At 34.0% G+C, this 14,014-nt stretch overlaps 1 long non-coding RNA gene across 1 annotated transcript; it reads left to right on the forward strand.

Annotated features, from left to right (window-relative positions):
- The first annotated feature begins 3,873 nt into the window (after nucleotides 1-3,873).
- On the forward strand, nucleotides 3,874-6,181 carry LOC146916589 (uncharacterized). The gene is made up of 5 exons (XR_015013948.1): nucleotides 3,874-4,000; nucleotides 4,100-4,140; nucleotides 4,404-4,502; nucleotides 5,262-5,331; nucleotides 5,963-6,181. It is a non-coding gene; the product is annotated as an uncharacterized LOC146916589 (long non-coding RNA).
- Nucleotides 6,182-14,014: the final 7,833 nt, after the last annotated feature.

The following is a 14,014-nucleotide window of genomic DNA, read 5'->3' on the forward strand; positions in this document are numbered from 1 at the left end:
CTAAGACCGCTATGCCAAGATACGCTCTACGCATCGAGACCTACACATAACATAATCATGACACGATTCTAACTGGACGAATAGGGAAACCTAAGATCGTCGTCGGCATAACTTTCTTTACTTGCTTCTACTTGAATAAATATGTTGTGTCTAACAACATATCATATCTTAACTTACTTAGAAACTTCTGCTTTCATACTAGTTCCTAACGATCTACGTCAAGGCTTCACTAGTTCTTGACGATCTACGTCAAGGCTCTATGACATAACATATAAATGTCTAATCAATATGCATAGTCAGATTCATTCATTAGGTTAGCGTTGAACAAACAAACATTATCTGAGTTCAATTTTATGGATTAGTCCCGGTGGAGTAACCCCGGAAGTTAATCCCTTACTACAGGTGAAAGGCCTAGCTAGGGCGCACCAGACTCCCTTAGTGACGTGCGGGTTCCTTACGGCTTACCCCGTTCCCCTTGGAGAACCTTTTATATCCAACCTTGGAAGGAATACAAAAGACATGACACCTTCATTTGATTACTTAGTGACATGCGGCTCCCTTGTGGCTTAACTGTTCCCATCGAAGAACCCCTTGTATCCAATCTAGTGTGGATAGCAAGAGACATGGCACTTTCATCTTAAAAAGTATTGGTCTTATGCATGCATGAAGATTCAATCTACACATGATATCTCTTTTACCTCGGATCCTTAAACGATCCTACTAAAGGTAAACTATAAGCTTGCTTAACTTATTATGTGAAGAGATATCTAATCAAATCACGTCTTGCCATACTCGTAAGGTCATTCTATTTCTTTACAAACTATTCTAGTTCTTGACAAGCTATGCCAAGGCTCTACTTTCATTCCCTTCCTGAATGAATAACTTGCTACCCGATTCTTATCTTAACATTCTCTCACTTTCCATGCTTCGCTAACTATGTCAAATACTTACTTCTTTCTCAATAAAACCTTGCACAAGATTATCAAATAGGACCTTGGTTTGAGGGGTTTACTTTTGTAAAAAGACTGCACGAAGAAAAAATCGGCTCGAAGGATGACAGAAGGGCCTGAAGCGAGCAAACAGTGCACTTTTGCACTGTCTCCTCGCCTAGGCGAGTGATCCTACTCGCTGTGGCGAGTTGGGGGCGAGAAAACCCCCCTGTTCTGTGGTCTAGCTCACCTAGCGAGCGACCTGCTCGCTGTGGCGAGTTGTGACAGTCCAGCACCTTCAAAAAATGGTATTTTTGACCCAAAAACCTCAAAACCAAGTGCCTCTATGTATATTATGACTCTAGGGGCCATAGAAAACCTGTAAAACATTTGTCTGGTAAGTATTTACAAGCTTAGTAAGCATGACATGAGAAGGGGGTAACAAAACTCTATGTATAAACCCTAGAAATTCATATTATCCTTACAAGATAAACACATAATCCCAAGGGTGGAAAACTATCTAAGAACTCACCTAAACAAGATTCTTGTGACAACTCCAAGTCCCAAGCTCAAGCAAGCCAAAACCCTAGCTCTTGATCAACTTGCTTACTTAACTCATACCATTACAACCTTGTTGTTTTCTTGCAATCCAAAGCACCGTGATTCTTGCTAGCTCATCAATCTTTAGGTTTCTCCTCCAACTCACCACTTCATCATCAAACCCTAACTTCTTGGTTCAACCAACCTTCAAAATCTTAAACCAAAACCAAGCTTCCACATGATTATGATGTCTTGAAAGAACATAGGTTAAAGCCTTGCCATTGGAGGAAGAAGATTTGGAAAGGATTGGTGGAGAGGAAGAGAGGAAAAGGGCGATGAGTTAAGAGAGAAGAGGGAGAAAATCTTTGCCAAAGAAAACTAGAGAGAGAAAGGATAAGAGAAATCAGATATTTGAGGTCAAACCCACTTAAATATCCCTTTCGTGTGAAATTACCAAAATGCCCTTGTCTTAAACGTGTTTGACACGACACTGATACTTAACTCGTATTAAGCTGACATCTCATAATAAATATTTCCGTCAAACTTTCTTTTCGTAACATTAATCCTCTGGCACGATCGACTGGTAATATTTCGATACTGACAGGCGGAATATTACAACCAAACCCCTAGGAACAATCTCTTCAAAACTCATAGATTATTTACACATGCTCAGTCCACCACAACACTAACAAAACTTAGAAATGAAATTGGGAGAAACCCGAAAGAGACCAACCCCTTAAAAACACTCCCAAGACATGTTTAAGGAAGGCAAGGAAATGGGAATAAACCCATTACTACATACCTAAGGGAGAGAAAGTTGACAGAAAGCAAAGCAAACAAGGGAGAATCTTCCCCAAAAGACACTCTAAGAATGATGCAAGCAACAAAAGCAATCTCACAAGAACTAAAGTGTGAAGATAAGGATGGAACAACCTTTAAATAGGCAAAGGAATTCCAATAAAATCCCGAAGGAATCTAACGCTTGACAAAGAAAAGAAACGAATGATCATCATCCAATGGACATTATTACACCTTTACGGGAGAATGTAATTATACAAAGCAATTGTATGGCTTCGCAAAAACATAACGACACGCGTCAAAGGGGCATTGAAACTTCACGTCCAAAATGATAAAAGTACCTCCACGCCCTTACAAATGGCGGACTTCAAAGGAGAACAATAAAGTCAAAGAAAGTGGGAAAGAAGTGAAATCTACTCCTAGTCACACGCGCCTAAATAGACTCCAACATAGAAGATCAAGAAACCTATCCATTGAGGACCGCCTACTTGGGGAGAAAAAATACCATCCTTAAAGGACCATAGGCCCAAGGGACGAGGAAGACCAGGAACCCCAAGAGGCCGCCATAAAATTCAACACGAAGGAACACCTACCCCATGGGGCAACAATACCATAGAAAAACGACATTTAGGCTAGTGGAATGAGGAAACTAGAAACCCACGTACGACCTCCTAAGGCGCCTTAATAAGAATTTTCAACATTCATAGCTCAAGAAATGTCTCCATCCTTAAAAGTCAAAATCGCAAAAACTTGTATCAAACTACAACCTGACTCTCTCTCCCTATAGCTTGGGATGAAACTATTCCAGATTGGGCCAAGGCCCAATCCAACATATACCCGAGCCCAATCGGGATACGAAGTCGAGTAGGTCCATATCATGGAGACGCTCTGATCCCATTGGATAGGGGTCCACAATCATAGATCTCAACCGTCTAATCCAGATTCAATGTTGAAGCATCCCTTAGATGGATACAAATGTTCTCAAGGGACACCTTTCCGAGAGAGAGCTCAATAACCAAAAAACCTACTTAATCACTATCTTACTTACTAACGCTTATCCCCCAAAGCTATCCTTAACCCTAATCTTTTCACCCTAATTTTTCCCTCCACTTTTCTAAACCATTGGATGCTGATCATTTAGGCGCCATTCATTGTGAACCATTGATCATCTACACTTAATGCTCATCTGTTTCCAATGCCAAGAATGAACAAGACTTTTCAGTTCTCCTAGCATATTCAAAGTTTCTCTACAATCTTTGACCTGTGCTGTAACTTCATCTGTTTCCAATGCCATTGCACATCACATTCAGTTACTTTCAGCTATTACCCAAAAATCAGTACTGAAGATCTACAATCTTCTCCACACAAATTCATCTATTCTCTTCTTCATCTCTAACAACAATCCATTCTCCCTTACCGCTTCTATTTTCGGCCATCGTTCTTTGAAGACTATCGACCACTAATGTTCACGGTGGAGGAGAGAATACAGGAGTTGTCATCTGCAAGAATCATGAGATTGCGGCACCATCTTCACCATCCTTCACCAAATCTTCTATATGCTTCCAGGTTCTCTTTTGATCCATTTTCTGTTTATTCTTTCAGATTTCTTCATCTCATATCTGAATTCTCCTATTTTTGATTTAAGTTATCATATTGAAAAACAAAACAGATATATGGTGATTGAGATTTAGGTTATCACACAAGAGACAGATCCATGGCGGACAACGGTGTCGGTAAGCTACTAATCTACGGTTATTGAGATTTTTTCTTCTTTCCCATTTTTTGTTCTATTTTCTTGATCAAATTTACTAAAAATTGGTTTTCATTTTCAGAAAAGATGGAAAGGATGAAAACTGACTCTCAACGAAAATAGGTCATTGCAGCTTATTCTTTTACTCTAATGTTTTAGCTTTAGATTGATTTTAGGCTTCATCTAAAAATATTTATTTCTATTTGTTTTTTTTAATGATTTATAATAATTTAAAGCTTTGTGTGTTGTTTATGATATGTGTATTGTTGAATACTTGAATTACAATTTTTCTTCAGTTGATTGTTGGATATATATTTCTGAGTATATTCAATGATTGAAACATTAATTTATTTTCAATTTTTTGGCCATTAATCGATGAAGAACAGAGGTTGCATGTTCTGAAGGTGGTGTCGTGTAAAAGGGAAGTGATTATTATTGCAGACTATTGCTAACAAACATGCTGACAATTTTTCAACTTTGAATAGGTATGCTTATTCTACCTCTATTTCTACTGTATTTTCAAAGCTATCTTACTTGATCATTTGCAAGTATAAATATATTGATGTATTTTATAAACTGCACTTTTGTTTAGTAGTTATAACAACAATTATTTGATCAAATGGGCCAATGAATTTTCTACTTAATTTGGTTTAGCTACTTGATTTGGTAAGGTATAGTCTTTAGAACTGCTTAGAAGGCACTGATGCAACTCCTTTATTAACGTTTTATATTATTAGAGTAAACAAGCAGCAGATAAAATCTGTTAGTTTTCTTTCTGGTGCCTTTTTTAATTCCATAATGATATGTAGTTGTGATTTGTCATCTTATCTTTGATCGTTACAGTTGTGTTAGCTAAATAATTTTGTTTTCGTTTATGATTGAATTTATAAATTGGTGGTGTTTTTATTTGTTGTTCATTAGTGGAATTTTTGAAATTTAAGATTCTTTCAAAGGAAAGTCATGTGCGATTGTAAAGTGGTATGATTCAAGAAATAGAGAAAGAATATGGTTGCTGATAGAATTTGGCAACTGAAGTATTCATTCCACCATTGATGCCGCAATTTAATGCTGCAATCTACCTTTAACTTGATGTGCTATTATATCTAACAAGTTTCACATAATCTTCACAAAGAGAGAAAGAATATGACTGCTGATATTGTCACGATATAACTATATTTTATCGTCAATCATGCTGTTTTCGGGTTAGGATTGCTTATGATAATATTTTTCTCTCTTTCTCTTAGATTTAATTACAGGGATAAGCTTTTGTGAAACATTTTTTCATGTGAAAGTTGCTTATGATACACACAAAAGGTATGAATTTCAAAAAAATTCAGGCATTTTACTGTTCATGTGTTCCTTCAAACTGATTTGTTGTGTCAGCGTTTTCAATTTATGCGTTTTATGTTGCCTTTGCCACAATGGTTTACACTATCTCTAAAATAACATAATTTAAGTTTATTGAGGACTTTTTCTTCAATTGAATTTTTCGTATCTTATCAAATTGGTGATAATGTCAGCAATGTTGTTTTTGTTATTGAGATGCTATGCTTATTTCAAAAAAAAAAAAAGACTTTAATTGGTTATGTGACTTTGGACGCTGTTATCTCCAGAAAAGTATAGATATGTTTCTATTTGTGCTTCCATCTATGGACTGAAGTTTTGATCACGATAATTTCACTATCAAACACACAGGACCTGGTCTTCGATCAATGGCAAATGGTATTAGTTCTTTATAAAATGATAAATGAGTTACTCAACTTCTCATTAGCTCATTTATAACATTACTGTGGTGTGGTTCATATGATAAATTTTTTGAAGAAATGGTTCATATGATAAATGAGTTTAATTGTAGGAGTTTAGTTATTTAACTACTACTTATTAGCTCTGCTTTGTTTATGTCGATTAGTTCACCCATACTAAGGTTTTTCGTTCCTGTTTGCAGGTCACATTCTCCACACTATATTGTCAGTTTTCCAACCATTTACATGACAGAAATTTTGTTGTAATGGGTCTAGCAATCGTTAATTATAGGAATCTTCCAAGGTTGTGAAGACGTGCCATATACTTTTCGGTTAATGTTGCTACTAATTTTTTAAGTTGTGTAATGAATAGTGATATGCTTAATATTGCATGGAGTACTATGTCAAATACCAATTAATTGGTTCCCACAATGAACAATAGTACTACTTTTAACTTCTTAGTAAAGGTAAAATGAGTAATTATAGCTCCAAGTATGATTTTTACAGGTAATTTTCCTTATGACCATCCATCCAAAGAGGATTAAGACCAGTTATAAGGTGTGCTCCCAATTAATTCAAATTATTTGTGAACAGACTGGATTTAAACGGTTGTTTCAATCTAAAAATATACTATGACCACACAACTGTCATATACATGAAAATGTTCTAATTTTTTTAATTCAATTTTACGTAAATACAATAGGACTATGACTTTTCAGAATGAGTTAATACTGCTTTCTATTTTATTTATTCCACGTTTAGATGAAATTTCAATTCTCATTATTTTGTTTGATACAAAATCATGTATCAAGATCTCGGAGATTTTTTTTTTATAGACACAAAATGTAAGAGGTATTTCCAATTTATACATGGGATGAATTAGTTTACAATTACATACAAGTTTTTTTTTTTTTTAATAAATATGGTTGTGTCATTCCAATTCTAAAAAATAATATATTTTTTTACTTCATTTTCAATATTTCTAAATGTCATTAAATGATTTTAAAAATTGTTGCTCCAAAAAAATTGCATTTCATTAGATGATTTCTAAATAATTTCATTCAACTAACTAACATCCAGACGGGCACTCCGCACCTGTCTGTCTGCTTTTTCTACTACGCTAACGTATGTAATTCATAAACATTAGGTTTTTGTTTAATGCTGGTTTGCTCATATAATGATTGATTAGATAGAAATGTGATATCTGAAAGTAATATTTACGAGAAAGATTTTATACAGGTTATCTCTTACACCTTTTGACTTTAGAATTACTTTCAAGTTAATGGAGACAATTTCTATCATCTTTTTCATTTGCAATGTTGGAATATATTTGCCAACCTCTGTGTTTGTACGTGGTATATTATATGTTGCAATTTCAAGAGTTACTTCTAGAGATGAGTTTGGGTTGAAGATTGTGAAGATACTAATGTGACTTGAAATATCGTTTAAAGTGAAATATTTTGTAATGTATGACGACTAATGTAAAATGTACTATTTTCAAAATATATTAATCTCACCATGATACGACAAATTTTGCCCATTCGTGTTTATTTTTAATTTTCTATCATATGAGATCTAACAAAGATATCAATAATTTAGTACATCTTTATCATATGACTTATTTCAGGACAATTTTTTTATTATAGTGTAACTTATTTGTGTTTGTTTAACTTGATAAGACCCGTGCATCGCGCGGGTCGGAGATCTAGTAAATACTCCATCCGTTTTAAAATGAGTGTCGTTTTAGGTGTTTACACACATATTATGAAATGCAATGATTAAAAGAAAGAGAATGGTTATTTTACCAAATTATCCTTATTAACTATTGGTTAGTTTTAAAAGTAATACTTTGGAAGTAATGTGCTGAGTATTAATTGGAGGGTAGAATTGAAAAGAAAAAGTTATTATTGCATTGGAAACTGAAAGTGACATTCATTTTGAAACAAATTTTTTTGGCTAAAACGACATTCATTTTGAAACGGAGGGAGTAATAAATAGACCATCGACCCGCGCTATCGCACGAGTCATATCGAAGGTAATATTTGACAATAACATCTAACAAAATAGTTTAGTTGAATGTCATAATTGTTCTAATTAAATTCATAATATTAATTATCATAGACATTGGTATTGTACCATATCATATTATGTCCATGACATCGACCTTGATATTGTAACATGACATCGACCCGACACAGATTTTGATCTTTTAATTGGAATTAACAATAAATGCAATTATCATTGAAATTAGGAACATAATTTGACTAACATAATAGCGAGACGGGTTAAGCTTTAAGTAATAGCGAGACGGATTAAGCTTTATTAATAAGAGATAGGGTTAATATAGTAACATTAAGTAGAGAAATTAGGGTAAATCTAGGGTAAAATATTGCTTACGGGTTAACTTTAAGTAACTAGACTCTTGACCCGTGCTACTGCACGGGTCATACCACGTAGAAATTAATCGAATCAGTCGCAAAAATGTAAACATATATAATTAATAGAAGTTTTATAACAATTTAAAAATATGTTCCCTTCTAAGAAAACAATAGAAACAAAATGAAATGGTAGCATACATAACAAAAAGGTTTAAACATTAAACATCAAGATACATTATGAAAGAATTTGTGATAAACAACATTTGAGGTCATATTAGTGTTCTCTCCATCTCCATCAACGATTAGCATTTTCAAACCTTGTTTTCGATTAGCAATAATGAGCAATAAGTTTCTTTTATTCACAATGAAATATCATTAAGTTTAATTAATATTTGAAATTTGACTTGTTACAAGGATGAATGGCAATTTCAAATTCGATTAGCAATAACTGTTGGAACAAAATGTGTTTAACATTACCCTTTGAGAGTTTTGATGATAACAAGGTATTAAAAATTTTCAATTGGATGAGCTAATATTTGTTCAAGTGTATAGAGCCATAGACAAAAATTTGACATCATAAATAGGTTCTGGAAGAACAAAAGAGAGCTAAGGAATCAACAAAAAGGAAGCTTGAAGCATATGAAGAGAAGTGCTACTGAAGTCAAAGTGCTCCTGAAGTGATGATGTCATCAGAAGCATCTCATCAGAAGCAAGATCACCAGAAGCTAAAGTTCATCAGGAGATGCAAGACTTAAAGCTTCATAGGTTGTTCAATGGATTTAATCTCGTCTAAGCATTGCAGAAGACTGGAAGTGTGAAGCAACGACTAATTTGAAAAGATTTGAAGGCATTGGATGCTTGTTCTTTAAAGAGCGTTGACAAAGTACAATTGTACGAAGTGTACAACCACTACCTCCAATACTCTGTGTTTGTCTCTGCTACAAGACAAGAAAAACAGCTCTGCCTGCAACGATGTTCCTTCATAATGGGAATGGATTTGAAATTGATCCTTCATAGGACAATAATCATATCAGGCAAAAGATCATTGGTGATTGATCAATGCTTCAAACGACTCTATTTTGATGTGCTGGAAATTCACAATGTCTCTTTCACACCTCTATATAAATGAGTGAAGACTTAGAGATTGGCAAGGACTCAACAACAATTTTACAAGTGCCAAAACTCTGCTAAAATTGTTCTGCATTCAAAAGTTCACTTAGAATTTCTTATCAACTTTCATATCTTAGAAATTCTAGAGTCTTAAGAGTCTGTATCTGATTTGGAATGTGAACACCACTGATTGTATATCTAGTGTTCAACCTCAAACATTTTCTTTATAATTTTGTTTAATTAGAAGTCTCTTGTGTTATACCCTAATTTTGGACCTAAAAATATTTGCTAAAAATGTTTCCTATCTCTGATATGTGTCTTTGACCTTTGAGAGACTGCCTATTTGTCACTGTTCAATCTGATATTTTACTCTGCTGTATTTGCATATTTCTACTGTCTGTGTTTGAAAATCTTTTCAATTGTGATTTTGTCTATGTTTTCTTGCATTTGAAACCACACAAAGGTTTTTCTTGCATCTCAAGTCATTTGAATTTGTCTCTGATCAATTGCATATTTCTCTGCATTTTATTTCAATCTTATTTGCAAAAATCATGAAAAAGGACATTTTAGTCATTTCATGCATTCAAACTCATTTTAATCCCTGAAAACTGTCTCTGAGTCTTTTCAATTGGTTTGTATAAGTCTTTGTTTCAATTCCATGTTAAAATCCATTTCAAAAATTGCATTTGAGCCATTTTGGGTCAATTTAGTCCCTAGGGGCATTTTGGTCATTTCACTTAAAATTTTGGCAGAGCGAGATTACTTTAAAGTACCTCATTTTGTAATTGTTTCATTTTAGTCCTTTTGTTGATTTTATTTTTAGTTTCACTTTATGTTATTTTCCATTTACTTTTTTAAGTCAATTTTATTAATTTTTACATTTTAGTCCTTTTTAGTCTTGTTATTTGCATTTGGGTCCTTTGTTTGTTCATTTTGCAGATTTTTTGTCCAAGAGTTAGTTATGCCACGTGTCAATAGGCTATTGGTCCAAAAATTCACACATCACCTATAAAGGTCCAGTCACAGTCAAAGTCAAGACATTCACCAATCATTTTCACACTTCCCAAAAATCTCACAAAAAAATCAGAAAAAAGAGAGAGAGAAAATTTCTTTCTCTCTCTTCTCTCTCCCACCGTAACCGTTTTCCCTCTCCACCACTCTCCACCCAAACAACCACCGTAACTGCCTCACCTTCCTCCATAACCAAAAACCTTCAAAACCTCCATAACCAAAAACCTTCAAAACCTCTATAACCAAAAGCTTGAATCCTTCATAATCAAACCTTCACCTTCAACAATCATCATCACCAACCTTCAATCAATTCACAACCGATTCATCCACCAATCTTAGCCTCAAATTCACTCACGGATTCAACACCAAACCTCTCAAATCTTTCGAAACTGAATTCGCACAGCACTGCAATCAAATCCACTGCGAGCAAGCTTTTGATCAGCGAACCAAACAGGAAGCGAATTGAGAATTCGTTCATTTTTTTTCAACATTCAAATCGGAATCAAAGAGGAACAGAGAAAGGAGAGGAGATCGGAACGAGGTTGCTGAAGCGTTTTCTTGAAGTTTTCCTTCTCGTTTTCTTCTTCTCCGAAATCAACAGAGGTATACTCGTTTAAGTCTTCTCTCATAGTTTCTTGAATTGCAAATTTATGTGACTGATTTTGTAGATCTAGAATTATTGAGTGTTGTTTTTCGAAATCTAAGTGCGAATTTGAAACAAGAACGAAGAGAGGAATATTTTGGTATAAAAAGTTTTCAAATCGGAGCTCGCCGGAATCCGGAGGTGTCGCCGGAGTTATGAATTTTCCGGCGAACCTTTGAAGATTCCAGCGAACTCTATGAAGTTTCCGGCGAGGTTTTGTGAGGAAGATGAAGCTTCATGTGAGAGAGGGAGGAAACGTTTTCATGAAAATGAAAGAAGCGAGAGAAAAAACTCTTTGAAATGCATTTGGTTATTCACGTGAATGTGCTCTTAAGTGCTACCTCCCTTTCCTTTTTATCCTATGCGCACCATACCACTATAATTCCATGCTCCCTCGCTTTTAGCTATCATGTGATCTGAATCAAGTGGTTCCTAAAATTTCTCTGTGGGCTTGGACCTTGTTTGTTAGGGCCTGGGCTTTGTTCTTGCCTATTGCTGCGTTTTTGCTGTTTCTTTGCTATCTGCACACTATTTCTTGCCAAGTAGATCTCTGTTTGCCTCATATTGCTTGATAAAATTTCTAAAACTTTTCTAGTTGTTTTTCTTGATATTTTTGATGAATCTTGATGTGTTTACATGTTAGGCATTGATCAAAGATATGAGGAAATAATTTGTTCTTTGTTAATTCAATTCTTTTTCATTTTTGTTAAAAATCTTGTTAAAAACTTCTAAAAATTTTGTGAACTTTCTTGCAATTATTTTTTGACACTTGAAACTTTTTTCTTATGATATTTTGGCATGTTGAAAAATGATAAAAATATATGTGGAATTTTCTTGTGATTTTGTGTTACTTTTTGTTAATCTTTGTGATGTTTTTGCGTGTTCTTGATCCTAAAATCTTGCTATGATATATTGATCCTTGATATGTGAATTTACAATGTGTATGCCTCTGATTTGGTGCTATTCTCTACTGTTTTATGTTTTGATTTGTTAGTTTCTTGTTTTACAAGTTATGTGAATATTTCTATGTGAAAATAAATTGTAAAATAGGCTTATAATGAGTCATAATTTTTTAGAGCTTGACATTGCTTTGTAATTTTCATGTTGTGGCTGAAATAAACCTTTTGAAAAATTTGTCATAACATGTGGATTATAGGACATGATCTTGCTTTGATATTATGATGCATATTAGGCATATTTTACTACCTTTTTGATTAAGTTTTGTCGCTTCTTGCTTGTTAATTTTGCAATTATGTTTAGTATTTCTTTTGCTTATATTTTCTACCACTTTTTTGCCATATTATGCTACTAACCCTGCATCTTTTGCTCATTCATTTTCATAAGCATTCTTCACCACATTTCGCATTATAGCTTCTTATTTCTTGCCATTTAATTTCATGCAAAAGTTAGAATGTAAAACCTAGGGTTTTGTATTTTACTTTATGCCTTTAATTTCTTGCAAGGAGTGGCATGTAAACTAGGGCCTATGTAACGGACAATGGACTCTAAACATGTACACCGACACTCACCGACACAAGCACACACCTCACATGTATGCTTTAGATGTATGTTTAGGGTATGCACGCTTTAGATGTATGTTTAGGGAATATATGCTTTAGATGTATGTTTAGGTATTGTCACACTTAGACAAAAATCCTTTTTCCAAAAAACATGAACAATTTCACTTGAAAACTTTTTCCAAAAAAAATAGGAGTCAAAACTCCTTCCTTTTCCCTTTATTTTCTTAAACAAAAATCTTAATTAATTTTAATCATACTTAGACTTTCTTTTGCAAAATAACTAATTCCACCTCACATTTTCCAAATCTTATGCCCTTGAGGCCTCTTATCTCCATTCTTCAAAATTCCATTTTTCAAACTTAATCAGTTAACAAAAACAAAAACTCTTTTTTGGAAGAGAACTACATGGAGTTTGATCCCTTAAAAGGGTATGTAGGCAAGAAGTCAAAACTTCTCCAAGTCCAATAAAATAAAAATCCAAACACATTTTTCTCCCTCCAATTCTTAACCTAGCAAACCCTTAGGTGTAAATAACATTTTTCAAATAGCATTTAAAAATAAAGCGCGTGTGTAGAAAGTAAAGACGGTTCCTATAGGATACTATAGTCGTTATGGGTGCCTAACACCTTCCCATAGCGAAAACAACTCCCAGACCTCGATTCTCAAGGGTTTTTCTTATTTTTCCCTTCCCAAGAAAAAATGAGATATCAAAGGTTAAAAAGGTTCAAACTTAATCAATGTTTGACACCCGAAAAACCAAGATAAAACATCTTGCAGTTGTGCTTGAGCATTAGAAGTCTCTTGATTGTGTTTAGGAGCATAGGAAGTCTCTTGCAGTTGTGCTTGAGCAGTTTGAAGTCTCCTGCTAAGTTTAGCAGTGAGCCGTTGTAATCAGATATTACATTTTAGTGAACTCTCCTTGGAAGTGCAAGGGGGACAGGACTACTTCCGGTTTGTGGAAGGAACCTGTATAATTGCTTTGTGTCTTTCTTCTTTCTCTCTCTCTGTTTTTATCCGCTGCAAGTTAGTCATGAACATCACTTCAGAAGCAGAACTCTATCTGTTCCTGATCAGTGTTTTCAGCTTAGGAGAAAACGAAGAAAAAGCTAACACAATTCAACCCCCCCTTCTTGTGTTTTTTCTCACCTTCAATAACTACGTGTTAATTTTTCTTTTTTTCTTCATGAAATATCATTAAGTTCCATAAATATCATTACTTTTTTCTTTTATTCGATTAGTATTACTAACCTCTTCTATTTCGTATGAGCAATAAGTTTCTTATATTCACAATGAAACATGATTAAGTTTCATAAATATTTGAAATTTGACTTGTTAAACATCATGAGCATACGGGTCAAGATTTAACACATTCGATTAGCAATAACTACGTGGTAATTTTCCTTTTATTCTTTATGAAATATCATTAAGTTCCATAATTATCATTACTTTTTTCTTCACCAAATACATTCATTGAGATGACTTTGTATATACTAACAATACTTCTATTTTGCACAATTAACATGACTCAATAAAAAGACATCCTTTATATTGGCATGAGTATTAAATTGCCCATAATATCATTTAATTCTTTAA

This window comes from Medicago sativa, chromosome 6 (assembly GCF_051527215.1).
Source record: "Medicago sativa cultivar Bolivia chromosome 6, Bolivia_mono, whole genome shotgun sequence".
Lineage (NCBI taxonomy): Eukaryota > Viridiplantae > Streptophyta > Magnoliopsida > Fabales > Fabaceae > Medicago > Medicago sativa.